Source organism: Dendropsophus ebraccatus, chromosome 12 (genome assembly GCF_027789765.1).
Source record: "Dendropsophus ebraccatus isolate aDenEbr1 chromosome 12, aDenEbr1.pat, whole genome shotgun sequence".
Classification (NCBI taxonomy): domain Eukaryota; kingdom Metazoa; phylum Chordata; class Amphibia; order Anura; family Hylidae; genus Dendropsophus; species Dendropsophus ebraccatus.
The window spans coordinates 68,846,936-68,874,818 of record NC_091465.1 but is presented as its reverse complement, the minus strand read 5'-3'; the positions used below and the strand labels follow the sequence as shown (position 1 = coordinate 68,874,818).

General features: G+C 45.5%; 1 long non-coding RNA gene across 2 annotated transcripts; it reads left to right on the top strand.

Annotated features, from left to right (window-relative positions):
* The first annotated feature begins 5,708 nt into the window (after positions 1–5,708).
* LOC138769820 (uncharacterized) lies at positions 5,709–23,258 on the top strand. Of its 2 annotated transcripts, none has more exons than XR_011359319.1 (7): positions 5,709–5,764; positions 7,110–7,189; positions 8,636–8,719; positions 10,000–10,122; positions 11,668–11,854; positions 17,453–17,608; positions 23,134–23,258. It is a non-coding gene; the product is annotated as an uncharacterized lncRNA (long non-coding RNA). The 2 variants fall into 2 exon arrangements; XR_011359317.1 differs by having other exon boundaries at positions 17,453–17,679.
* Positions 23,259–27,883: the final 4,625 nt, after the last annotated feature.

Sequence of the window (27,883 nt, the reverse complement as noted above, 5' to 3'; positions counted from 1 at the left end):
AGGAAGAGATAAAAGCATAAAGAAAGCAATGCAGGCAGCGCTCCCATCCTGACAGTGCACAGTGACCCCAGCACATTCTGCTGCTCACATCTCAAGTGTGATGTATGACAAGCGTTTGCTTTCCCTTCCCCCTTTTCCATCTATAGCCCAGGGAAGGAAGGAGCAGTGCACTGGGGGTTTCCATTGGGGGTTGGGAAGGTGTAAAGGGAATTGTGGTAATGCATACTACTATAAAAGAAGGGCTAAGCATCAATAGCATATAGCTCTACAAGGGTGTATAGCTTATTAACCCTTCTGCAGCCAGTGACAGATTGCAGCCAGAATCTTTACACTATGGAGAATGGAACAAATAGTGAGGGTGGGAAACACCTCCTAGCATCCTATTCTCTTCCATTGCCTCTGCCTGATGTCCGTCATGGACGCCATGTAGCTAATACATTTACGTCACACCAATGGCACTGATAGCTCACGCTGTTCTTATTTATGCTACTAGACCGCCGTATTACCTGGTCCCCTAGTAGTACATAAATAGTGCTACACTATAAGGCACAGGATGTCTTCAGATTTTGTATGTCTGGTCCAGGTGTGGAATTTGCATGGAAACCCCCAGGTATGTTCTTATATCTGGATAAGAAGAGAACAGGCCAGCAATCTGTTCCCGTACCGGCTGTACATGTGATCAGGGACGACGTTCTTTCAGACCTCATATAATAGAATTAAAGCAGCTGTTACGTCTGCTGATATTTAACCTTTGAGGACCCCTTTAAACAATCCTTTAGCAGAGGTGGGTAAACCATTTGCAACATAGCATCAACCAACTGAATGGCGTTCCTGAAGAATTATGGATGTTTCTGCCAAGTGTCATTGGCCGTACTATATACTACAGACCTGAACAATGGAAGGGTTCCAACTAGAGATGAGCAAACCTGGAGCATGCTCGAGTCCATCCGAACCCGAACTTTCGGCATTTGATTAGCGGTGGCTGCTGAAGTTGGATAAAGCCCTAAGGCTATGTGGAAAACATGGATATAGTCATTGGCTGTATCCATGTTTTCCAGACAACCTTAGAGCTTTATCCAAGTTCAGCTGCCCCAGCTAATCAAATACCGAAAGTTCGGGTTCGGATGGACTCGAACCCGAACCCGGTTCGCTCATCTCTAGTCCCAACTCATAGGCTGCACCCATTGTCTGGTTGGGTATACAACATAGCTTCAGCTTCTGTAGAGTATTAGGGCATGGCTCCGTCACCTGTGTGGGTCAGTTTTCGGGCCCCATTATCGAGGTACTCTAGTGGGCTGCCTCAGTTATAGGGAGATATTCTAACTAGTCCTCTTTTGGGGTCTCTGTGGAAGCGCTGGGCACCATATTGTAGTCTGGCACTATGATTGAACAATGCTCCGGCCTCTGTTATAGTGGCACCTTTGCTGGATATGTCATATTGCCACTATTGAGGTCTGGCTCTGTTATAGGGAGGACTGTAATCTTTTGCGCTACAGCTTTACCTATAAACTTTGCCAAGCCAATCCCAGTTTACTAAATACTTATGCCACCCTATCTCTAGTACAAAGGTAACCCCCCCCCCCATCCCCCACAGATAGAAGAAGAACAGCACTAATAGCCATAGCACAGCATAATAAAGCAAATAAAGCATATACTCGGATATAGATGTGTCCCCAAAACTGGAATGGAGGTCCCTTTTAGTAATACCTTGAGAGGCGTCAAAGCAATATAAGATATGGTTGCAAAGGTGGATATAGCCTTTAACCTTTAGGTGCCCAAAGTTGGATAACGGAACAGTTTGAGTACAGAAGGAATCCAAAGAGGTAGTACAACCTAATGTCCAATGATGTCCCCAGATTAATCTAGTAGTATCCTGTACAGCAGGGATGGGGAACCTTCAGCCCTCCAGCTGTTGCAAAACTACAACTCCCATCATGCCTGGATTGCAAAAGCCATATCTTCAGCTGTCCAGGCATGATGGGAATTGTAGTTTTGCAACAACTGGAGGGCTGAAGGGTTCTATTCCCTGCTGTAAAGGTGAAGGTGTACTTTAAAGATTAGGCCATTTCTTTTTCTACTCCCCCAAGTCCTACTAGATCAGGAATATCAAACTCAGGCCCTCCAGCTATTGCAAAACTACAACTCCCATCATGCCTGGACAGCCAAAGCTTTAGCTTTGTAGCAACTGGAGCGCCTGAGTTTGACACCTGTGTAGTAGATGATGGCTCCCACTGGGGTGTCCATTCTACATCACTATTGCAGCGCCCACAAGGGGTTATTGTCCAGCTTTCCCAGGCTCCTGAATGTCATGTGAGTCGCACGTCCACTGCTTCTATATCAAGACTTGTCATTCAGGATTATGGGAGAGACATGGGGGGGAAGAGATTTATCAAGCATGGTGTAACCTGCCCCTAGCAACCAATCAGATTCCATTTTTCATTTTCCAAAGCGTCCGTCAGGAATGAAAGGTGGAATCTGATTGGTTGCTAGGGGCAACTGAGCCAGTTTTACTTTACACCATGTTTGATAAATCTCCCCCATGGTCATTACCCAACTTTTCGTGAATGAGATGACACAGTAAAATCCCGTTTTATTACCGTCACCTTGCGACAGTAAGTGCATACCTTAATAGTGAACACATTCCCTATACTGTAAACCTAATGTATGCAGGTAAATGACGGCGCTGAAGCAAAATGACCGTGTCCAAGCACTAATCTGCCGGGGCTGATAAACCGTACAGAGTAACGTTACATAAAATAGCCCTGCTAGCGGCTGTAGGGAACGCAGGGTCATTGTAGGTAATCCCGGCATCCATGGAAGTCTGAGCTAAATGAAATCAGAGCCCGATATCCACAGGAAATAAATGGCAGCAATAGATTTCTGCTTACATGACGTACAGGAATAGGCAGTCTTACAGAAGAGGGGGATTCTCTTTCATGGAAGGACAGATGCAATTGCTAGCATCGCCCATTGATGCAATATGGTAGTGATAGGCCGCCAGTGCTAGGCCTCGTCCATTCAGTACACTACAGGCACCAAGCAGTAAGTCACAGCCATGCCATACCGTCTGAGGATAGAGCCATATGTTTAGTGCATCCAATGTAATAATCCATTTATATTATAAAGCACTTAGGTCTGGAGAAAACCATTCCCTTAAGATTGAAGGATGAAAACACATGAATGCATAGAAGTGCCCAAGGGCAGTGCCATAGGGATACAAGATTCAGGGATTACCAGGGAGGTCGGATGCGGGGTACAGGGCACTGCCACCCATATGAGAGTATAGAGAGATGTAGTAAACTGGGAGCTGAAGGATGACGATGGTAAGAAGAGGAGCAGCAGTCCCCAAAATGCGGCTGTTGCAAAACTACAACTCCCAGCATACCCTGACTGCCCCCTGAGCTGAAGGATAGGGTCTGACTGGCATGTAAGGGGTTAATGTAAACGAGTGATTCTTAATGTATGATTCTCCAGTTAACTACAACTACAAGCATTCCCTGTCTTCCTCCCAGAGTTGCAAAATGTGGTCTAATTGGCACATAAGATGGGATGAAGTAGGGCAGTGATGCCCAACCCTCAGCTCTCCAGCATTTGCAAAACTACAACTCTCAGCAAGTCCTCTTAACCCCCATAGTTGAACCCTGGGGTCTGACTGACACGTAAGATGCTACGAAGCAGGGAAGTGATCCCCAGTGTGTGTCTCCCCAGCTGTGCCAAACTACAACTCCCAGCATGCCCTGACAGTCTCCACAGCAGTAATCGCCAATGTGTGGCTATACAGCTGTGCCAAACTACCACTCCCAGCATGCCCTGACAGTCTCCATAGCAGTAATCGCCAATGTGTGGCTCTCCAGCTGTTGTAAAACTACAGCCGCAGCCTTAGGCTGCTGGGGCATGCTGGGAGTTTGGGGAACAGTGAAGTTGGGTGGCACTGAATTATATCTGACCAGGGAGGCCAGGAGGCTACCATGCTTGCTTAATAGATAGATAGATAGATAGATAGATAGATAGATAGATAGATAGATAATAGATAAATAGATAGGAGATAGATAGATAGATAGATAGATAGATAGATAGATAGATAGATAGATAGAAAATAGTATAACATGAATAATGAGCCCAAGGGAGGCTGTTAGTAATAAGCCTATGTACATCACTGCACAGTATGTCGGTGCTATATAAATCACAGGAAACAGACATGGAGATATTACACGGACTGTGCACATGGTGCGGCTCCAATGACACAAATACTAGAGAAAAGGAGATAAAACCACCAGCAAATTCTAGAACAAGAGATGGAAAATTGGAGGAAGAAATAAACCATGTGACTGTGGTGAAAGCCTGTGGCAGATAGTGGCACTGCCCTGGGACACTCCGATACATAGGTATAACACACAATATTACTAAGTAGAATCATAATATTATTGATAAAACATCAAAACATGGGTAATAGGCGACTCCTGTCCGGAAAGGATAGCAGGTGGAAGAGAGGGATGCAGACATGAAAAGGATGGGATACAATGGTATAACTGAGGAGGGGGGGGGGGGGGGGGGGGGGGGGGGGGGGGGGGGGGGGGGGGGGGGGGGGGGGGGGTGGGGGGGGGGGGGGGGGGGGGGGGGGGGGGGGGGGGGGGGGGGGGGGTGGCTGCACTGGTTGTCAGGGAAGGCAGAGAAGGATGTGATCAGGCAGATATGCAGAGATGGGAGAGGGCAGCTGATAATGCTCCATTAATCCCTTCACTGCTGGAAGGGCCTGCACACCACTCCGGGGAATGGAGATGGCCAAACTGCAAATGGGTGGGCTGCGGGGGAGGGAAAAAAAAAAAAGAGGATGAGGCGAGGAATGATCTGAATGAGATGAGACCGGACGGCTACCCTTAAAGATGCCAGCACATACAAAACGTATTATTGGGTGTGGGGGGAGGGGGGGGGGTCATTTAAAGGAGCCACCAGCAAATAGAGGGTTAACAGCGTTATCATGGCGGAGTGTTAGGGCAGACAGTTCTTATTCTATGGCTTAGATGGGGGATGTGGTACCCAGGCTGGCCTCCTCCATTCACTCCCCCGCTGTACAGGTGAGGGAAGGTGCTGTCAGTCATGCCCACCACCCTGGACTCACCTGTGCTCCTCAAGATGCGTCCCTGCGATGCTGATGGCTGTGGTTGGAGGGTTCTTCTTCCCCCTGGGCTAGGTGACCCCCTTACAGCTGTCCCTCCTCTAATATTACATTGTCTCCCCCCTGGTGACAGGACATCCTCCTGGTTACATTGTATTAGTGCCCCCCCTGCCCCACCTGTGTCCTGTGTGCTGCCCCCTCTATCACCCTACCCTGTCTCCTCCCTCGGTGCTGGGTATCTCCTCTTGTTTTCCTCTTCTCCCTTCCTCCTCTTCTTCTTCCTCCACCACCAGCCTCGGTCAGAGCTGCAGACTGGGGAGCGGAGATGCAGGTGCCCCGCCGCAGCAGCAGCCCCGGTAGCCGGCGACAAGGGAAGGAAAGCCGGTGTCTTCCAGCTCCATCATCCCTTCCAGCTGACACCCCGCTCCTCCCACATCGCTCAAACAACGGGGTGCACAGAAAATCACCCCTATTACCAGCCCAGCAGCAGCAGCGCCTCCCTGACACCCAGTCCCCGCCCTCGGAGAGATGATGGACAGCTGACGCGGCCAATCGCTGAATGAATGCAGACCTGACACTGCCTCAAACACCTAGGGAGGCGTGGTCACAGGGTTTAACTGACACTAACCAAGACCAATAGCCAGAGAGGTGTGTAGGGAGTGCCGATGCGCCAATCAGAGGCCAGGAGGGGCGGGATAAAATTTAAGGGATGATGTCATCCCGAGCGTGGTGAGGTTGCTTAAAGGGAAGGTGTATCGGTGGGTGGGGGTGATGCCAGGAGGCCGGGGGGATGAGCAGGTGGGCACTGCCAATGCAGCACACACAGCAATGCCCTACAGGTCCTCCTCACTCTCTGTAGAGGGTGTGATAGTAGGATGACTGCAGTCTCCTAGGAGCCTGTGCCCTGCAGAGACATGGACCATTTTCAGTCCTTCAGCTCTTCCATAAAATTTAAAAAAAATAGAAAAAAATATATATATATTTTTTTTTAATAACAAAATTGTTTTTTTTAGGGTATGTTCACACACTGCTGGTTCTCTGCAGATCATGCGTAGCGTAGCGTAGCTGCCACATGTGAACATACCCCTTAGGCTTGGGCTGGCAGCAGGGGTCACATGGCCAAAAACCACTGTGTGGCATCTGGGGTCAGTCACTGGGGTTTACGGTGTGACCTGCAGGTTGCTATAACTGTCTGTCTTGAGAAATCCATCCAAGATTGGGTCGGGTTGCAGCCATGGCCACTTGTGGTCGTATAGCAACCCCATTCGCTAACCCTAGAGGCTATGATGTGTGCTTGTTGGGATTTTTGGTCATACAGCCCCTGTTGCAGTGTGGCCTTAAAATTTGCCATGTTGGGCAGAATTCAACTGGATGGGCGGCAAGAAAATTACTAACATAGAAGATTGTCGGCAGAAAAAGACCACCTGGTCCATCTAGTCTGCCCTATTAGTATTTCTCTTCTTAAAGGGAACCTGTCACCCAGACAATGCTGTCTAATCTATCGCCATCATGTTAGAGAGCAGGAAGAGCTGAGCAGATTGATATATATGTTTGTAGGAAAAGATTTAGTATAACTTTTAAGTTAAATCACTGCTCATTCTGTGATAAGGAGTCCAGTGGGCGGAGTCACTTAATGGATTGGACTCTTTACCATGGAAACATCAGAGATTTCTATCAATAAATTACAGGTTATACTGAATCTTTTCCCAGAAAGATATATATCAATCTGCTCAGCTCCTTCTGCTCTGTAACATGACTGTGATAGCTTAGGTAGCATTTTCATAGTGACAGGTTCCCTTTAACATCTTAGGATAGATATATGTTTATCCCAGGCAGGTTTATATTAAGTTACTGTAGATTTACCAACCACATCTGCTGGAAGTTTGTTGCTGTTTTTTACATTTTAAAAAAACGGCAACAATAGGGCCTATTGTACTGTATATCATAAGATTTTGTTACGGACTAACATTCTGTCAATTTGGCCTCCATACAGAAGGTTTGTTCATTTTCCTGGCAGATAGAATACCGCAGACCTCTGCACTGTTCCATAGAGAAGGGTCCAATGGAAAAAAGGTATACTGGAGTCTATGATTATACAGAGTTCATCCTAGCTGTATGGTCGGGGTACTTAATATGTTGTGACCTCACACAAGTTATAACTTACTGATGTCACCTGCATTCACTCCTGAGACCCGCAGTGATCCGGAGATACAGCTGGCCAGCTGGGGTAGTGCATGGTAGTGTGCTTCACTCTCCGACTCGGATATGATTGACAGACAGGCAGTGAAGTGCGCTGCCACTGACTCAGGATCACATCGGGTCTCAGGAGTGAGATCTGGTGTGATCATTAACTTCTGATATGTCCTCAGACATGTCAAAAGTTCCTGGAAATGATAATAAAACTTTAACATCTAACTGTGGTGCCCTTATCGTAAACCATTTTGGAATTACCATCTCTAGGATTAGTGACTAGTGGCTGCATCTTTTACCCCTTAAAGCGACTCTGTACCCACAATCTGACCCCCCCCAAACCACTTGTACCTTCAGATAGCTGCTTTATATCCAAGATCTGTCCTGGGGTCCGTTGGTCCGTTCGGCAGGTGATGTAGTTATTGTCCTAAAAAACAACCTTTAAACTTGCAGCCCCGTGCCCAACGGCCGTGGCCTACAATATCTGTGCCCTAACTTTGTACCACCCACTGGAACATTTTCTCCTGTCTGAACATTGCACAGGTGTCTTAAGGATCCAGCCCATGTGCCGTACTGACACAGGTGATGAATAGGAGGCAATCTGCCTGGAGCATTCCTAATGATGAGGAGGGCGGGGAGGAGGGACAGAGGGGTTGTGCCAGCCTAATGCATACACAATCTAGGTTTGGCACGGGCTGCCAGTTTAAAAGTTGTTTTTTAGGACAATAACTGCATCACTTGCCGAACAGACCCCAGGACAGATCTTGCATTAAAAGCAGCTATCTGACTGTACAAGCGGTTTGGGGGGTGTCAGATTGTGGGTACAGAGTCGCTTTAAGCTGCAGTTGCAGAGACCACTTGCCTCCACAATGACATGGGAATCTAGCAGGGTCACCAGCATGCTGCAGCCCCTGTTGCTAAGCAACAACCTGAGCCTATCCAGCCCACATTTAATAGCACTGGTATAGAAATGGGCATTAAGAAGGCATTTGGAGGGTATGTTCTCACTAGATCTTCCCTTCTACTTGATCTCTTGGCCTTCTTACTGTTACATTTACTTTACTATTTTAAATATCCTTACTAGTCATTGTCATGGTCACAATATGTGGTATTCCATTAAATACCAACGTTTAAAGGGAAAAAACAATTCTGAAGACATAATGTCCGTGAAAGCAGCAAGAATATATAGGAAATGGTGGGCAAAGGGTATATTCACACGCAGCAGCTATCATTACAGGAATGTATGCATCTGTGCCATTCATCTGCATAGGCTTATAAAAGGACGTGAAGAAACAACCCTATTTAGTTGTATGGAATATATTTTTGCAGACTGACTTGTGAATCTACACATACTCCTACCCCAGGGAATAGAAGTGCTCACCACATCACAATGGTACCGTCTTAGGAGAAAAGGTAATGGTTCCTTAATGCAGTGGGGACTGGCCAAGGTCATGGTGCCTGGGTTAGGAGTTGAATCCACAGCCTGGAGCACCTTTAGGAGTATTGCCCCACCATCTGAGTTGCCCGCTCCACTGATTATCATTAGAAGGGGTGGGCCTGCTCAGTGTGATGGGGAATGGGCAGTGCTCCTAATGGTGTTCCTGGCAATGGAATCAACTACTAACAGCACAGTAACAACACCGAGGAGGAAGGTAAGAGACATACCTTCCTCCTCGGCCCCCTGTGAGCATTAGGGGGCTATCAGTAGGTTAGATTCATCTAACCTGCTGATAGTTCCCCTTTGAGTAGTAACACAATTTTTTTTTGTGGCTCTACAATAAATGATATAGTAAAATGAAATGTGCCAATAAAATGTATCAAATGAACATGACTGAAAACATAAAACATTATGGATCTTTAAAAGTGTTGGGGGGGGGGAGCTAAAATTTCGATACTAAAGCCGTGCCCCTAAGACTGCATAAGACTTCCCCTGTAATGCCCCCAGAACGGGCACTTCTAGGCCGGGTTTACATCATTTAGGTTCCTTTTCTTGCCTAGTTCTAAGTATTGTCTAACAATAAAAAAGCGGGCACCCCTGCCTGAGTGCAAACCTATGCATGTGAACAATGCCCTAAACCAGTATAGGAATAATGATACTTTTTTGACGTGCTACCAGGTTATATGCATGTTTAGTTTTTTTTGGTCTGGTTAAGTTCTTCGTATTGTCCTGGCAAAAATGAGACCATCAAACATGTAAAATACTGGATATAGTGGGATATATAGAATAATCAAAACTAGTGGAAATCAAAGGTGGCGCAATCATCCAAAGCAGGGGTCTCAAACTCGCGGCCCTCCAGCTGTTACAAAACTACAATTCCCATCATGCCTGGACAGCCAAAGCTTCGCTTTGGCTGTCCAGGCATGATGGGAATTGTAGTTTTGCAACAGCTGGAGAGCCGCGAGTTTGAGACCCCTGATCCAAAGCAACCAATCAAATTCCAGATCTCATTTTGCGTATGAAAGTAGCAATTTGATTGGCTGCTGCAGACAGCTCCTCCTCTTTTCCTAGGTCCCTGTTCCTTGTTTAGTTGTTTAGGCCTCAGTGATCTGCTGGGTAACATTTACAGGCCTGCGCTCTTATTTATTACTTATGTTTTCACAACCAGCAGGAAACTTTCAGCTTTTGATTTCTTTTTTTCATGGAAACAGTAGCCGTCTTTTAACACTTATTTACATCATTTGCATGCAATCAGCTTTCAGGACATTTGCTTGGTTTCCGTGACAACAGAAAACTGCTGATGACCACACTTCAAATTCAAGTACCGAGCTCGGAGACAGCAGCGGCGCTCCCGAACTGAGCAGACACTTCGATTTTAGTAAGGCCTATAAGTAATACAGTAACAGCGCTCAAAGGAAAACTATAAGCCATAAAAAACACCTTCCTTTCCACTTCTGTGCAATCAGCCATCAAGAAATGTGAGTCCATTAGGGCATATTCACATGTGGCAGATTTGTTGTAGGAGTTTATTCTAGTGTTAGGTTACAGCTGACACCAGATGCATATGGAGCTGGCTTAGCCCTCTGCCCTCCCTTGCGCCTTCAGCCATACAAGATGTGAAGAAGGGGTTAAAGGAGTTTTCCAGGAATAATCATTGATGGCCTATCCTTAAGATCATAAAGTATCTGACCTCTGGGATCCTATCAGTAGAACAAAATAACCACACAGCTGTAGCAGAAGCCTTAGGGCCCTGTTATACCGGATTATTGTAGGCCGACTAGGCTTATATTGCCCTCACCTGACAATGATAGGAGAGAAGGCCTGAATGAACAATCCAGTGATCATTCATGTGGCCCTGCACGAAAAATTGTGGAGCTGTGTAAAAGATTTTAAACTAAGTTCTGATCTATTGTTATAGAGTCAAAAGGGTCCTTAGTTTTAATAGACAGATTGACATAAAATATTTTTTTAGGGGAGTTGCTTAGTGGGTGTAAGGGCCCGTTCACACTGAGCAAAACAGGCAGAAATTCCGAGAGGAACTCCCGCTGCAGAAGCTGTGCGGAATCCCGTCCGCCTTACTGTCTCAGTGTGATGTCTTGTGCGCCTCCACTCTCCACCCAAAGGATTGACATGTCAATTCTTTGAGTGGAGAGCAGCAGAAAGTGGCAGAAAGCTCAGTGTGAACGGGCCCTTAGAGGGGTAATGTTGGGGCATATTCAGTTTCCAAGCTGTGGATTTGGATTTTGTAGTTTTGAGACATAGATGCCATGATGCACTAGACCTGGCCTGAAGCCCTGAGAGGTCCTACTATACACCCATGGGGCCCTTGCACAATGTATACAATATCAGTATACGATAGCAGTCTGCGGTAAAAATAGACTCAGCAGGTGGTGCGAACTACCAAAAAGCAATATATAGTCCAATGTCCAACACATTCCAAAAAGAAGAAAAGAATGAGTTGCACTAACCAAAGAAATCTTCAGAAACTTTATTTCTTCATATCAAACTATAAAGACTGGAGATAGACATCCCGCTGTGAGTATGTGCTTTAACCCCCCAGCCGCCCGCAGCCTGCCACCGAGAGCATACATTACCTGCTCGGTGACAAGGCTGCATGTCAGGCTCCAGAGTCGGGAGCCTGACATGCAGCCGCGTCGCCAAGCGGCGGCAGGCTGCGGGTGGCTGGGGGTTAAAGCACATATTCACAGCGGGATGTCTATCCCGCTGCAAGTATATGCTCTCATAGGCATGAATGGCACTGGATCTGCGTGAAATCCGCTGCAGATCCGGTAGGTGTGAAGGCACCCTAGATGTAATATAAGGCAAGTTGGCAACTTACATTCATTATTTATTTATTTTTTACTTATCATGGAGTAAACACGTCACTTCCTGTTTTCTGACTCTTTTTTTTCTCAAAAAACAGGAAACTGAAAACAGGAAGTCCTGTGTATCCCCATCTGAGCGCTCACAGAGAGAGGGCAGTCATGTGATTGATGGAGACATTGAGCCGTGACTCTCTGTACTGGCCGTAATTCCTGTGTTTAGTCTGTTTTTTTTCAATCAGCACAAGTCAAAAAATCCGCCAACAGGAGACTGGACCTGGATTTCTGGTAAGTTCAACTTTGTTTTACAGCATGATAACAAAAAAAGCTCTAACGACAGGTACACTTTAAGGGGCTACCTATCAGGTTGGTTTGGTGACCTTCCCATCTGGAGGCATCCCTTGGCCACTGGGTAGGGATATCTGGGTATTCCCGTATTTTGAGACTCGCAAACGAGGCTCCATAGACTCCTCTTTTTTTTTGCATATTTAAATTTGTAGGGGGCAATGTATCAATGGAGACTCTTGAGTGAGTACTTCATTGAAATTTTTTTCACTGATCTCCCTGAGCTCAGTGATTGCTGTGTTTTGCTGACCTTGGAGAAAAAGATACTTATCAGTACTGGTCAGTGCTGGCAGGGGTGACAATCAGAAGAGCAATTTAGTTAAAAACCCAAAGGCTTAATGCAAAGGAAGGAAGGAGGGTGGATAAGTCTTAGCAGGAATACAGACCGACTTTAGTAGTGGACAGGAATCTAAGGTGCAGGGGTCCTGCCATCTCCTGCTTGCCTGTTACAAGGTTCATCAGCCAATAACAATGAAAGCAGATGAGAATAGCAATGTGTGTGGTGTGTCCTGTTGTCTGATATGTGTAGTGAGAGTGCTAGATCTATTGTTGATAGTATACAGTATGTCGCATTTATTTTTCTTTTAATTTCTAGAATACCAGCCCTTTCTTCCAGGTGCCTTGCTTAGTCTGGCCTCTCCCCAATGACCTGTCTGGCACGGGTGACCCCACCAGGAGTATTACTCCCGCCAGCTTAGCTCATTGGATCACCAAAGCACGCAAGCTCCCTCACCACGTCAAGGTGAAGGCACCATGAGGGAGCCCCTCCACCCTAACCCGATTACCCATCCCAACCCTTAATTTACCTGTCCTTTGCTATAATGTGGACCTCCCCTGCAGCACCATTTGAAGCCCAGACCCGCCCCAGACCCCTAATGCGGACCCTCCCGGCACCGTGCTCAGGCCCGCCACAGGCCCCTAAAGTGGATCCTACTGGCACCCTTCACAGCCCAGACCTGTCCAAGCCCCCTAACGCAGACCCTCCTGGTGTCCTTCCCAGCCCAGGCCCGCCCCAGCCCTTTAACACAGACCCTCCCAGTGCCCTTCCCAGCCCAGGCCCACCCCAGCCCTCTAACACAGACCCCCTCAGCACCCTTCCCAGCCAAGGCCCGCCCAAGCCACCTAACGCACACCCTCCTGGTGCCCTTCCCAGCCCAGGCCCGTCCCAGCCCTTTGCCATGGACTCTCCTGGCACCATTCCCAGGCCTGTCCCAGCCCCCTAACGGGACCCTCCCTGCGCCATTCTCACCCCTCTAACGTGGGCCCTCCCGCCGCCCTCCCCAGCCCAAGCCAGTCCCAACCCCCTAATGTGAACCCTCCTGGCGCCATTCCCAGCCCAGGCGCGCCCCAGCCCTCTAATGCGGACCCTTCCAGCGCCCTTCCCAGCTGAGGCCCGCCCCAGCCTTTAACACAGACCCTCCCAGTGCCCTTTCCAGCCTAGGCCCACCCCAGCCCCTAACGCGGACCCTCCCGATGGCCTTCCCAGCCCAAGCCCGTCCCAACCCCCTAACACAGACCCTCCCAGCGCCCTTTACAGCCCTCTAACGCGGATCCTCCCAGCGCCCTTCCCAGCCGAGACCCAGCCCCCTAACGCGGGCCCTCCTGGCGCCCCTTCCAGCCCAGGCCCATCCCAGCCCTGTAAAGCGGACCCTCCCTGAGCCCTTTCCCAGACCAGGCCCACCCAAACCCCCTAATGCGGACCCTCCTGGCACCCTTCCCAACCCAAGCCCGTCTTTCAATTTTTAAGAGCTCAGTACAAAAGCTGAGCTGTGATTGGTTGATATGGGCAACAGAGGACATTACTACTGGAAGACTGCTTGATAAATCTGTATAGAGCAGCACACTTTGTCATAGAGGAGGCTGCAGACACCCCCATATTACTCTATGGGCCAGATTAGAGAGATATATATGATAATGGCGGCCATATAACACTACAGGTTACTGGCTGCTGTGTCTTGGAGATGACACTCACAGATCTCCATGGCCGCCATTACTAATGTCCTCTATGTCCTGTACAGATCAGTCTGAGAAATGTCAGCTAGTTACATGGCCGCCTAACATGACCAGTCTCCCCCCATAATCAGTGTCCCCTCCGCTGTCCTGTGTGCGGTGTGTACCAGTAATACTTACCAGTAGATGTTCTGGGATGTAACGGGATGCTGTGCCGTCCATCAGGCGTCTATGACAGGAGAAATGGGCAGAAAATTGTCCCTCAGCAACCACAGCCGCCACCAGACTTGTTTACCGCTACAGTGATGGTGGCAGTTGGTCGCCAGCCTCACCAGCCAATTCAAATCATAACAGTCAATGATTGGACAATGACTTTTTTTTTTAACTGAAGTAGCTTTATTAACAACCTGTTTTTAACATACATACAATGTACTGTGCAGCATCTCCAGCTAAAAGGCAGCACACAATAAATTATTACACATACATAGTAAACCAATATAACACAGGGATCTCTAAACTATATAAAAGGAGAATATGTCAGCTCACCCTTGATAGCCACAATTAGCGCAGGTGTGTGTGGACCTCCTGGAAGTGAAGCACGTTCTGGCTCTATTGCGGGCCGCAACCCGGAAAGTCCATGAAACGAAAAATTCCATCCACGGCTTCAATAAAATTATGGTAGCTTTATTGGGACATCACAAAACAGAAAACCAAAAAAAAAAAAAAAGAAAAGATAAAAACACGCCGACGCGTTGCAGGGTTAGAACCCCTTAATCATTTGCCATGATTAAGGGGTTCTAACCCTGCAACACTTCGGCGTGTTTTTATCTTTTTTTTTTTTTTCTGTTTTGTGATGTCCCAGTAAAGCTACCATAATTTTATTGAAGCCGTGGATGGAATTTTTCATCCCTAAACTATACCCCCATAGGCTTATAAATAGGAAATAAGCACCCACAATATACCACATACCTACAGCATGCTGCATTGTGAAAAAAAACTTCATGGGCCCAATAAATCTATTAGACAATGTGATAGCATATTATATCACACAGCAATAAGCTTTATCCATATTTCCAATGGCTCTCTCTCTAGGGCTGCATCCATATTCTTCAGCCACCAGCCACCAGTATTCAAATGGCAAGTGGTTGCTCTTGACCATGTTCGAATCGCGCTCATCTTTAGTAGCGACCTCAGCTCAGCTTCCATTTAGGGTGCCTTCACACTTACCGTATTGCTGCTTATTTCTCGCACAAAACTCGCATCAAACTCGAATGAAAGTAGCTGCGTTTTTTGTGGTGTTGAACTTGCCTGTGAAAATCATATGAAAATCAAAACTCGCTTGTAAAAATCGCACCAAACACGCAGCGAGAATACACAAACATTCACTTGATAGCAATCAGTATCACTGTGAATTTATGTGGGAGAAACTCGCAGCGATAAACAAACAGCGATACGGTACGTGTGAAGGCACCCGTAAGTGATTAGTTGGTGATTGATCATTGATGACCTATCCTGTGGATAGCTTATGAGTCTATTTTGACAGACACACCCCATTAAAAATTGTGTAAAAACACACAAGAAAATCTTGTAAAAAAACTATTAAGGGGGCATTCACATGTGGTGAGTTTTTCAGTGAAATCAGCTGCAATACTCAGTAACATTATAGTCTATGGCTCTTCATTCTCAGTGCGGATTTTCATTCCGCTGCAGGAACAGCTATGGTTAACTATTTAACTGCTGTGCCTGTAACAATAATAATAACAGCAAATGCTTACCAACCTGCGTTCCCACTGGCACACTCCTCCCCGAGGCTCAGCCAATCATTGCACTTTCCTGCAACAGCATCTGATGGTTGAGTGGGGACCCAGAGACTTTGGAGCACGCTAAGAGGAACATGGGAGGGTAAGCATTGGCCGTTTATTATTTTTACCTGCATGGCAACTTGTAGTTAAACATAGCTGTTACTACATTCTCACAGCAGAATGAAAATGGAGGGCTATAGACTATAGTGGTACTGGTGAAATTTGCTGCTGCTGCAAACTCACTAAGTTTGAACCCACCCTAAGGGTAGCTTCACACGTACCGACTCGCAGCATTAATAACGCTGCGAGTCGGCTAGGTCCTGGCAGATCACTTTCACTACATACACACAGCGGTCTGAACGACCGCTGCTTGTATGTAATTCTGCCGGCCGCTTAACCCCTTCTGTTGCCGCCTGGCTCCTGCTCCCGCTCTGTATACATTACCTGTCCTCGCTGCTCGGGGTCCCGGCGTACTGCTCTCCCGCCCGGCCAATCAGTGGCTGCGGCAGGGCAACACACTGATTGGCCGGGCAGGAGAGCAGTACGCTGGGACCCCGTGCAGCGAGGACAGGTAATGTATACAGAGCGGGAGCCGGGGCGGCAACAGAAGGGGTTAAGCGGCCGGCAGAATTACATACACGCAGCGGTCGTTCAGACCGCTGTGTGTATGTAGTGAAAGTGATCTGCCAGGATCTAGCCGACTCGCAGCGTTATTAACGCTGCGAGTCGGTACGTGTGAAGCTACCCTAAAGGGGTTTTCTGTTTTAAACTTACTCGTCTTCTATCCACAGGATAGGGGACATGTGTGAGATTGTGGGGGTTCCCACCTCCATGCTCTAAATCGGTGCCCCGGCTCCTTTGTTATGATTGTCACTCGCAGCTCCATTCATTCTCTATAGAGCTGTCAGAGAGAGCCGAGCACAACACTCAGCTAAAGCTTTGGCTGTCCAGGCATGATGGGAGTTGTAGTTCTGCCCTACTGTAGGTGATAATTTTTCATGTTCAATATAGCCATGACGCATCACGCAGAGAACTTTGTATGGCCGTTGGGGGAGATTTATCAAACTTGGTGTAAAGTGAAACTGGCTCAGTTGCCCCTAGCAACCAATCAGATTCCACCTTTCATTTTCTAAAGAGTCTGTGAGGAATGAAAGGCGGAATCTGATTGGTTGCTAGGTGCGACTGAGCCAGTTTCACTTTACACCATGTTTGATAAATCTCCCCTATTATGTTGACAAGTAAAAGATGCAATATCTACAGGGCAAGTGCAGTAATGTCAAGAATGCAGTTAATAAAGTCCTCAAATGTAGTCATTTAACTATGGCAGACAAAATTATTCCCGTATAACGATCTAATCATCGAACTTAATAATGACAGATTCAAGAAAACTCCTTCATCAGGCATCTTGCATAACAAGGTGTGAAAATTCTCAGTTTACGGTGTAATATAATAGGGACTGTGCGAGTTTGACTGTGCACGCAGGCAAGACAGAGCAACATAATTAGAGCCATTAAAAGTAATTCATTCTTTCTATTTTCCCTTGTCATACTCTTGATAGATTTACTGCAACCTGAAACCATTCTAAGAAAGTCGCTGTTTTTCGATATGACGTGAAGTGGTTCCTTTTCCAACAAGTTGGGAACTATTTTGAGATTTTAAAGGGAATGTATCACGTATATTTTTTAAAACTACTTATAGTATAACCATATGCTGCTACATATTCTTTTTTTTCTAGTATGTTTTTATTTTGTTATTATAGTTTTTTTTTAATAGCTATTTTCTTTTACAGGATTATGGGGGCGGCCATCTTGCTTATACTGTTCAGAAATTTACTCTACTGCAGATACAGAGACCATAGGAAACTACTGCTGGGTGATGACCTCTGTGGGAAAGTGTTGTGAGCATGCTCTGTGACCTGAAGAAAAGCTTTCTGTGCAGGGAAGGGGTGAGAGCTGGCCCCATCATCTATCCTCAGTGCTTGATCCTCTGTTATCTGCCGTCATGTTTATAATTAAGGTGTTACCTTTTATTATAATATGTTACATCGGAAAATATCAAAAGAATTCAGCAAAATATTTTTAATAAGATCTGTAACATTAAAATACAGGTCATTTTCAGAAGAAATTCACTTTAACCCTTTAGTGACACATGCCATATATGTGTGTGATGCTGCCAATAGGGACTAAGCAAAACACACCTCTGAAGCATATAGGAGATGAGCTGCAGTAACTGATTTTGGCCACTACACAGAGGGTGGAGCTGTCTGCTTCCAGTTCCGTTTCACTGTGTATGCCAAACAGATGACAAATATCAGAAATTTCAATGATGTTGGTCATTTAACCCCTTAAATGCCATAAAAAATAGCAATTGCAGAATTGAAAAGCGTAGGTGACAGTTGCCGTGGGGTTTGGGTACCTAATATGCACCCCACAATCATAGGGTGCCAATCAGTTACTGTGGCCTCCATGTCTGCCCTGGTACATCTTCTAATACAGCCTGTACTAGCAGAGCACTGACTGAGTTGATCCATGCCACTGATCAGTAATCTAATGATTGAATGATCGCTTATAAAGGTCTCCTGGGGGAATCCAATGAAGACTACATTGCAGTTATTGTACTGACCCACAGAATACCATCAGCTGTACCAACCTATGTACAAACCTTTCAATTTAACCTCAAAAACAGTGGCGTAGCGACCCCGGTCGCAGCGGTCGCCTACGCAACCCTTGCCGCCACACTGCCCCCCTCCCACTCCCTCTTGTGACCGCAATACCTCTATATGACTGGATGAGGAGATATTGGTCTTTGTACAGTGGATGTTATTCAGTAGCAGCGGTTGTATTAGTCAGTATGTGGTGGTATTACTCAGTATGTGGTGATGTTAGTCAGTAGCAGTGGTGGTATTAGTCAGTAGCAGCGGTGGTGTTAGTTAGTATATAGTGGTATAAGTCAGTAGCAGCAGTGGTGTTAGTCAGTATGTGGTGGTATTTGTTACTTGTAATCTGGTACTTTGTTTTATTGGATTTAGTGTACTGGATTTGGTCAGTAACATTATGGTGGTCATAGTGTGGCGGTAATATATGCCCCTTGTATACTGTTATTATTGGTAATATTGGTCTCAGTATACAGGATTTGGTTAGTAACAGTATGGCGGTAATATGTATGGTGATTATATTTCCTATATACTGTTATTATTGGTAATATCAGTCTTGAGATATATATACCAATAGCATCGCTTGGTCGAGGAAGGGGGGGGGCCAAAATGACCTCTTGCACCAGGGCCCAAAAAAAATTAGCTACGCCCCTGCTCAAAAATATACATATATTGTATTTATACACATAAACATTGGGAAAAATAAAATAGTTATGGCCCTTAGAAGGCTTAAACAGTCTTTAGGGCGGTCTGAGTCATCTTGATTAATAGATCTATGTTTGGATATAGGGAAAGATCTATAAGGCCTTGATAGGTGATTGGTAAGTTTTAGCTTTCTTTGTATCATATCGATATAAAGTGTTCATAGAAGAATGCAAATCACTAGACAAAGTCCTATAAAGAGACAGGTGGGGTCAGGACCCTATAGGACTACAAATGCAGCTGAGGATCATAAAGGATTATAATACTGGCTATTAATCATTATCATCAATTAGAGCTATACATTTGGAAAGTGATTTAACCAGTTATATAGATATATATTGGGGGAGATTTATCAAACATGGTGTAAAGTGAAACTGGCTCAGTTGCCCCTAGCAACCAATCAGATTCCACCTTTCATTTTCCAGAGAGTCTGTGAGGAATGAGAGGTGGAATCTGATTGGTTGCTAGGGGCAACTGAGCCAGTTTCACTTTACACCATGTTTGATAAATCTCCCCCATTGTCTTTAAAACAGCATTCAAAGAGGAGTATTCATACCTTAAAGTGATTTTTGCAGAAATCAAGTTCAATTAAGAAAATTAAGAAACTTTGCAATTTGGTTTATTAGCCGGAAAATGCATTTTTATCATGAAAAATCAGTTTGAAGCTCCCCCCTATCTTCATTGTTTTTTATGGAGAGGGGAGAGGTGGAGGGAGATGAGGCACCAAAACAGGACAATAAAGAGTTAATTTAAAGCTACATCACCAGGCTATCTCCTCTGAGGTCAGCACTGATCTCTCTGACCTCTGAATAGAGGCTTTCGCATAGCTCCCGCTGTGTAATCCTTTGTTCTCTGCTCTCTGCTGCTGATGTAAACCAGTCGAGATTTCCTAATAATGAGCAGTGGATGAGAGAAAGGAGAGGAGGGGGGACCTGGGAAAAGTCTTTTTGAATGCAGATAATGGCATATTTGCCTAATAAACCCAATAACAACATTTTTTTTAAATCGCCTGTATGTGACTGGAATGCAATCACATATGTGGAGATGCAGTCATACAGCCCCCAAAAAACTCAATGACAATTGCATTGCGTATGGTGTATCAATACATGTAAAGAACATACTACAACCTAAAAAAACAAACAAACAAACAAAAAAAAACAACAAATAAATATGTCCATATATATGTCTTTATATAGTGGGGAGTATGACCCAATGAATGAGAAGACAGATCCACAGGATAGGACTGAACATCAAACATGCACTCCTTATGTCTTTCGTACAGCTGGGGCTTGTAGTCAGTGCAAAGCAAAATTAGTGAAAGGCAGTATGCAATAGGAATATACACATGGCTGGCGGGGAGGCCTTCACAATGCCCTGGATGACATGTCAAGTCAATAGCACCCCGTCATTGTGTTGCTCATGAGGGGAGGGTGGGTGTTGAAAAGAAAGGCCAAACAGTACTGTCTTCCAGCATCTAACCACCTACACTATCACAACTGACTAAGGGAGTTAAAGAGCCAGGATCAGAGTTATCTCCAATCCTAGACAGCGAGTGTCATCTGCAGTTCGCAGCTAGCAGCAGGTGCTTATTTCTATTTCCCCACTAGGTGTCACTCTCTGTTGTAGTCTTTATTTGTATGAGCACAGCTGAAGGTAATGGGTTAACTTCTGTTTTACTGGTTTACTGTGTTGTCCAAACACAAGTGAAGGTGCTTTCGGCATTTTTCTACCTGGGGACGGGGCTACTTGTGGTGTCCCACCACTGGTGTTCTTTTCTCTTGTGCACCTGTCGCAAAAATTTCTTACTCCAGGTTAAGTGGTGATGAAATGCACTCTGAGGTTTCACCACTAGATGTCAGTATTTTCTATTTGTATGCTCTTATGTATTGCACAGCTGAAGTTAGGAATGGGTTACTGTTTTATATGTACCATGTGCTCTTGCTAACCTATGGGAGATGCTCTCTACTTCTAGCCTATCTTTTTTCTTTCTCTTGCACACATTCCTTTTCCCCACTCACAGGGTAGGTTGCTTAGCCCTGTAGGAAGTAGTCGCTTGGTAGGAGGAGGTGTAGCATCAGTTCTTACCTGGTAGTGATTAAATCGCATACCGTAAAGGGACCTCGCTGGGTGCGCGCACACAGCTCTCCAGGCAGGCCCCGCCCTGGCTGGATTTCATTGGCAGCTCCACTCCTGGCTTCCTAGCAGCCAAAATCAGACCCTGCCGGACCCCGCCCCTAATCCGAATGTTAACTTTTAAGGTTAGGGTTGGGGGTTGGATTAGGGTTACTAGCAAACTACTTAACTATCCTCTGCCCACACAACAACCCTAACCCTCGGGGTTGATGCTAATCAGGAAGGTTAGGGTTAAGGGTGGGGCTGTGGGAAGGGTTAGAACATGAGAAATCAGTGGGATGTGACCCTAATCCAATCCCCAACCCTAACCCTAAATATAAACCTCCGGATTAGGGCCAGGGATCCGGCAGGGTCTGATTTTGGCTGCTAGGTAGCCAGGAACAACCAATGAAATCCGTCCGGGACAGGGCTTGCCTGGAGAGATGTGTGCACGCATCCATCAAGATTCATTTATGATGTGGTATTTAGACAGTACCGTTCTTACCCAGATTCTCGTGGGAGAAGAAAAACACAGAGCAGACGTCCCTGCTGTAGCCAAGCCAGGGCCTGGCTCTGCCAGGACCCCCGTCCGGGACAAGTCAGTGCAGTTCAGTCTGGTCTAGTCTAAGACACGTGTGGTCAGATGCAACTAGAGACACTCAGTTCTTTCAGTACTTATACTATATCTACTATGCAGTGCTAAACACTACAAAGGGTGAAGAGTCTTGGAACATCCTAGCTCACGCCGTGAACCAGTCTAAAAAGTGCAGGAACTAGCCTGGATAGAACAAAGCTACCAGAAGGTCTCCTATCTCACAGTGCAGGTAACAGGGACATACCCAAGAGCTTAGCTTCACCCAGGTAACCACGATTGGGGCTTGTATCCCCCTAAGAGGACGAGTCACTCTACACTGTAGGGCAGAAAGATGTCAGACATAGTCTAAACACGGGTACAAGTAAACTTCTCACTCTAAAGTCTTCCCTCAGGTTCCGGCAGAGTACATTACTACACTGGGTTGGGACTCCCTCAACAAACTTCTCTCCTTTACACTACTCTACTCCCAACTCTTCCAGCACATCTACAGCTACCTCTACTCTACTCTACTTCCTCAAGCATCACCTCAGCACAAACGAGTTCAGGGCCGTCTCTTGTGCCGGGTGGGCGTGGCAACGGCACAGGGCACCGACAACTAGGAGGCACTGGTGGCACACCCCGGGACCTCATCCAGCTGGGTTAAATAATGTGCCACGAGCCCCACTCCACCGTACCGTCACCAGGTCAGGCTGCCGACGATCGCCCTCCCCTGCTCACATTCTGCGGCCGAAGCCGCTAGCTTCATTGTGTGAACTGACAGGGTTTCCTACGGCCGGAATTCATTGAATTGCGGCCGCAGAAAACTGACAGTCAGTTATTTGTGGCCCCGTACGGGATCCCGGCCGGAGCGTATACGATGTGTATACGCTCCAGCCGGGATCCCACAGAAGTTAAGTCTATGTCCACACCGCACAAAGTACGGCCGTTGTTGCCGATGGCTAAATAAGAAAGCAAATACCAGCGGGAGCTTCATGTCCGGTCTCTTTTAATTTTCATGGCTGAATAAATCCAGACAAAACTTTCCATAGGGAAACATGCTGCATTATATGGACAGACTTTTCTGTATCTGCTGTCTGCCCCCACAATGCACTGCTCTATGCTTTTTACTAGAGAGGCATCTATTACCTTCTGCCTTTGCTGTAAAACTCTTTAAGACTTAGATGCAATGCAAATAAATTACTTTAAAGATTAGGTTACCACTGTATAATCCCCCCTTACTTGTCATAAGCATCTGACCACAGGAAACCTCCTACATAGAGACCCAACAAAATGATTGCATTGAAATAAACTTGTGGAACACCCACAGACTGGAAGTGCATTTGGCTATGGATTGCGGCTCTTGTTTAGACAGATAGAAACACGATATAATGTCTGGAAGTTTTAGAACATTTTATTTCTTTCCGCTAAGGTTTGTTGCGGCGGCTGCGTAAAGTTTATATCTCGACTGGAAATTTAGGACCAACTGAAGATGAATCAAGGTAACGGTAAATCAAGTGGAGATGTGCTGAAAATACTTCTTATATATCACTACCTCCTCTTACAGTCTCTTTTTACTTCACACCTGCAATAAAGACTCGGTTCTATCCCAAATATTGGACAAAATGACACTATGTTGGAAACCTAACAGATGCTATTAAAGTCAATGGTTTCCATTGGGCATGTTGGTTTCTAGGGTGCAACAGATTTGCCCTTTTCCTAATGTTCGCCCCCAATGACTCCTCCAAGAATTGTAACAAATCTTTTTTTTGCACCCATGGATATATTTTTGGGTCACAGTCACCTAGGTGTAATATAAGTGCACAGTCACCTACTCAGTGTACACTTCACCCTTTTCTTCTTTTCTTGGTTCCTATTAATTTTTCACAGTATTAAGGGCAAGATAATGCAAATAGAGAGCAGGCTTCAGGCTCTATTACACCGTTATGGCCGATAATCGCTTGGTGTAATAGCTCCTGTTAAAAGCCATTGATCAGCTGATCATGCACAATGTCGGCTGATCCTTGTCTTTTAACATGTTGAAAGATTTTTGAATGATAACAACGGTCTGCCGGCCGTCGCTCCATTGAATAGGAATGCTCTCCTATGGGCTCCCTGGACAATCTAAAGATCATCCGTGGAGCCCCCCACGCGTGTAATAGCACCAGCAGGGAGTGGAGAACGAGGTGGAGAGCGAGCTTGCTACTCACCATCGGCCCGTATAAGAGGAGCTTTAGAAAGAGAATTTTCCTTCACAATCTCCAAAGGAGCCCATGGTGGATAGAGAAAAAAAGAGGCATAGTAGTGCAATACCAACAGCAGATCGATGGCTGGCTAGTGAAAAGAGGTTTACCTTATTAAAAAGAATCTATTAGCTACAATTCCAAACTGCTGTTGTAATGTGTTTACACAGAGAGATTTATCTGACAGATTTTTGAAGCCAAAGCCATTAAAGGAATTTAAAGGGGAGACGTCTCAATCTTTCCTTTATGACCTGTTCCCTGTTTATAGTCTGTTCCTGGCTTTGGCTTCAAAAATCGGTCAGATAATCTGTCTGTGTAAATGCACCGTTAGATAGCTGTTAGGTCAGGGAGGTACATGGTACCTTCCATCTGTGCTTCCAAAACATAGGAAAATGCTTTAACCCTTTGAGGACCAGGCCCAAAATGACCCAGTGGACCGCGCAAATTTTGATCTTTGCGCTTTAGTTTTTCTCTCCCCTTCTAAGAGCTCTAGCACTTTCAGTTTTCTATCTACAAGGCCATGTAATGACTTATTTGTTACAGGAATAGTTGTACTTTGTAATGGCGTCTTTCATTTTACCATAACATGTATGATGGAATCCCAAATATATTATTTATGAAGATATAAATAGGTGAAATTGTAAAAAAGAATGCAATATGGTAACGTTTGGGGGGTTCCTGTGTCTACGTAATGCACTATATGGTAAAAGTGACATGATACTATCATTCTATAGGTCAGTCCGAACACAAGCATAGGTCACACAGATTCTCTAATGTTATATATATTTTTTTATTGTATCCTATTAATCCTATTATATCCTATTAATCCTATTAATCCTTTTTTTTTGGCAATTCATTATTAATAAAATGGGCCTATTGTGACGCTTATAACGGTTTTATTTTTTCACCTACGGGGCTGTATGGGATGTAATTTTTCTCCACCATGATCTCTAGTTTTTATTAATACCATATTTGTGAAGATCGGACGTTTTGATCACTTTTTATTAATTTTTTTATATATATAATAATAATAATAATATATATAATAATATATTATATGTTTATTTATTTATTTTTTTGTGTTTTATTTATATAATGGGATGGGGGTGATTTAGACTTTTATTGGGGGAGGGGCTTTGGGGTATTGTGTTAGTGTTTTTAACTTTTTTTTTTTTTACACATTTGAAGTCCCTTTGGGGGACTTTTACATTCATTACTTTGATTTAATACACTGATTATTGCTATGCCATAGGCACAGCATTGATCAGTGTTACCGGCGATCTGCTTATTGAGCCTGCCTGTGCAGGCTCAGTGCAGCAGATCGCCGATCGGACTGCACAGAGGAAGGTAAGAGAGCTCCAGCGGTCTGTTTTAACGATCGGGACCCCCGAAGTCACACTTACCGATCGGTAAGTGACAGGGGACTCCCCCTGTCACTTACACTTAAACGCCGCGGCTGCGCCGCGCGGCGTTTAAGGAGTTAATGACACGCTGCAGCGTGTCATTAACGGTGAGGTCCGGCTGCTGATTGCAGCCGGCCCCCACCTGCTATAAAGCGCGCTCCGCTCCAGAGCGTGCTTCATAGCGGGAGAACCAGCCAGGACGTACAGTTACATCCAGGGTCGTCTGGTGACAGACTTCCATGACATAACTCTACGTCCTGGGTAATCTAGGGCTTAATTTACCTGTACAGAATGTCTAAGAAGCTTTTCCAAGCTCCTAAAGTTCAGCAAGCTGGAATGTCTCCTCTCTCCCCTCTCACCCCTGACCCTGCTTGATTGCCAGTTAGGGCTCAGCTTTCACCTGACTGTCAATCAACCAACCAACCAGGGATAATGCTGGGAGAGGGTGGGCAAGGACTAGAGATGAGCGAACCGGGTTCGGGTTTGAGTCGATCTGAACCCGAACGATCAGCATTTGATAAGCGGGGACTGCTGAACTTGGATAAGGTTGTCTAAAAACATGGATACAGCCAATGACTATATCCATGATTTCCACATAGCCTTAGGGCTTTATCCAACTTCAGCAGCCACCGCTAATCAAATGCCGAACGAGCGGGTTCGGATCGACTCGAGCATGCTCCAGGTTCGCTCATCTCTAGCAAGGACACATTTTAGCCTGCTGCACTCTGGGGGCTTGAGAAAGCTTCAAATACAGACTGTACAATGGCTTGTCACTACAGTCTCAGCAAACATGTGAAACACACGCTCATGTGTGCAAGGGGCAAAAGAGATCAATGAATACAATACTGTCCACAACTAAGGATACACATTTAGGCTATGTTCACACTATGTAACTGTGCGACTGTATTGCGGGCTGTAAATCATCGGGCGTATTTTTCCGGTTCATGCGTACGCTGGAAAGTATACGATATACGGCTGCACAGTGCACACTATGTATGAGCCTACGGCCTGATCGTAAACGGACCCGTAAAAAATGAACAAGACCATTGTTTGCGGCTGGAACTGTGCAAATTCACGGCCGTGGATTGACAGGCGGTCCGTACGGAGTACTTCAAAAATAGCCGGCAATAATGCCGATGCCTCTAATAGTTAATATATTAAATTAATAAAACACATTTTCTTTGTAATAAAGTCCCTTTCGTTGTTCAATAATTTAATTCTAACGAATCCATCATTGTGCAATTAAATATACTGTTAAAATAAATATATATATAAATAAATGTATATTTATATATATATATATATTTATTTTTTGACAGTATATTTAATTGCACAATGATGGATTCGTTAGAATTAAATTATTGAACAACGAAACTGATTTTATTACAACAAAAATGTGTTTTATTAATTAAATATTAATTAGTACAGGAAGCTCCATTAAGCCGTTAATTCATATTGCCGGTAAATAGAGCTTTCTGTACTTATCATCACTTTACATTAATGAAAACATCAAATGTTTCTTCTAATTATGTTATCACAATAGCATTATTAAAAGAAACATTTAGAATTATATGTGCGCTCAGCTGATTGGCTGATCGGCTGAGCGCACATATAATTAGCGGGTCCGCAGCATAGTGACTTCATTGTGCTGCGGACCAGTGAAGAGGACACATCGGGGTGAGTAAAGAGCTCTCCCCACCCCCTCCCCAGCACTGCACCCATCCCAGTAAGGAAGGGGGGGTCACTTAACCCCTTCCTTGCTGGGATGGGTGCAGTCTGACATCAGTCTGACCCCCAAGGGGTTAAGGGGGATGCAATACATCCTCCCTTAACCCCTTGGGGGCCAGACTGTAAGCAGCGATCTGTAAAGATGCTGCATACTGTAAGGTGCACAACACCGCTCACAATGATGGGTGTTGTGCTCCTGTTTGTGTGTTTTTTGTGTGTTTCTCCCTTTTTGTTTTTCAGATATCGGTATCCAGTGGATTACATCGGATTCCGTGGACTACGTCGATGACCAGCGGTTGTTTGGTTTTTTTTTTTTAATAAAATGGTCAATGAGGGGTGTGGGGGTGTTTTTATTTGAATAAAAAAATGTTTTCCACTTGTGTGTTGTCTTTATTTCTTTACTTTATAGACTTAGTAGTGGAAGCCGTCTAATAGACGGAATCCATTACTAAGTCGGGGCCTAGTGTTAGCCGGTATAAAATGGCTAACACTAACCCCCCATTATTACCGCAGTACCCAATGCCACCAGGGGTACTGGGAAGAGCCGAGTGCCAGTGGTCCTGGAGCATCAAAATTGGCGCTCCTGGACCGGGCGGCAGCAGGCTGGTAAGATTTAGGCTGGGGAGGGCCTAAACCAATGGCTCTTCCCACCCTGGTGTTACCAGGCTGCTGTCGCTTGGTTTTTAACCCGGCTGGTTATAAAAATAGGGGGGACCCTATGCGTTTTTTTTTAAGGAAGTGACCCCCCTTCCTTACTGGGATGGGTGCAGGGAAGGGGGTGGGGAGATCTGTATACTCACCCCGATGT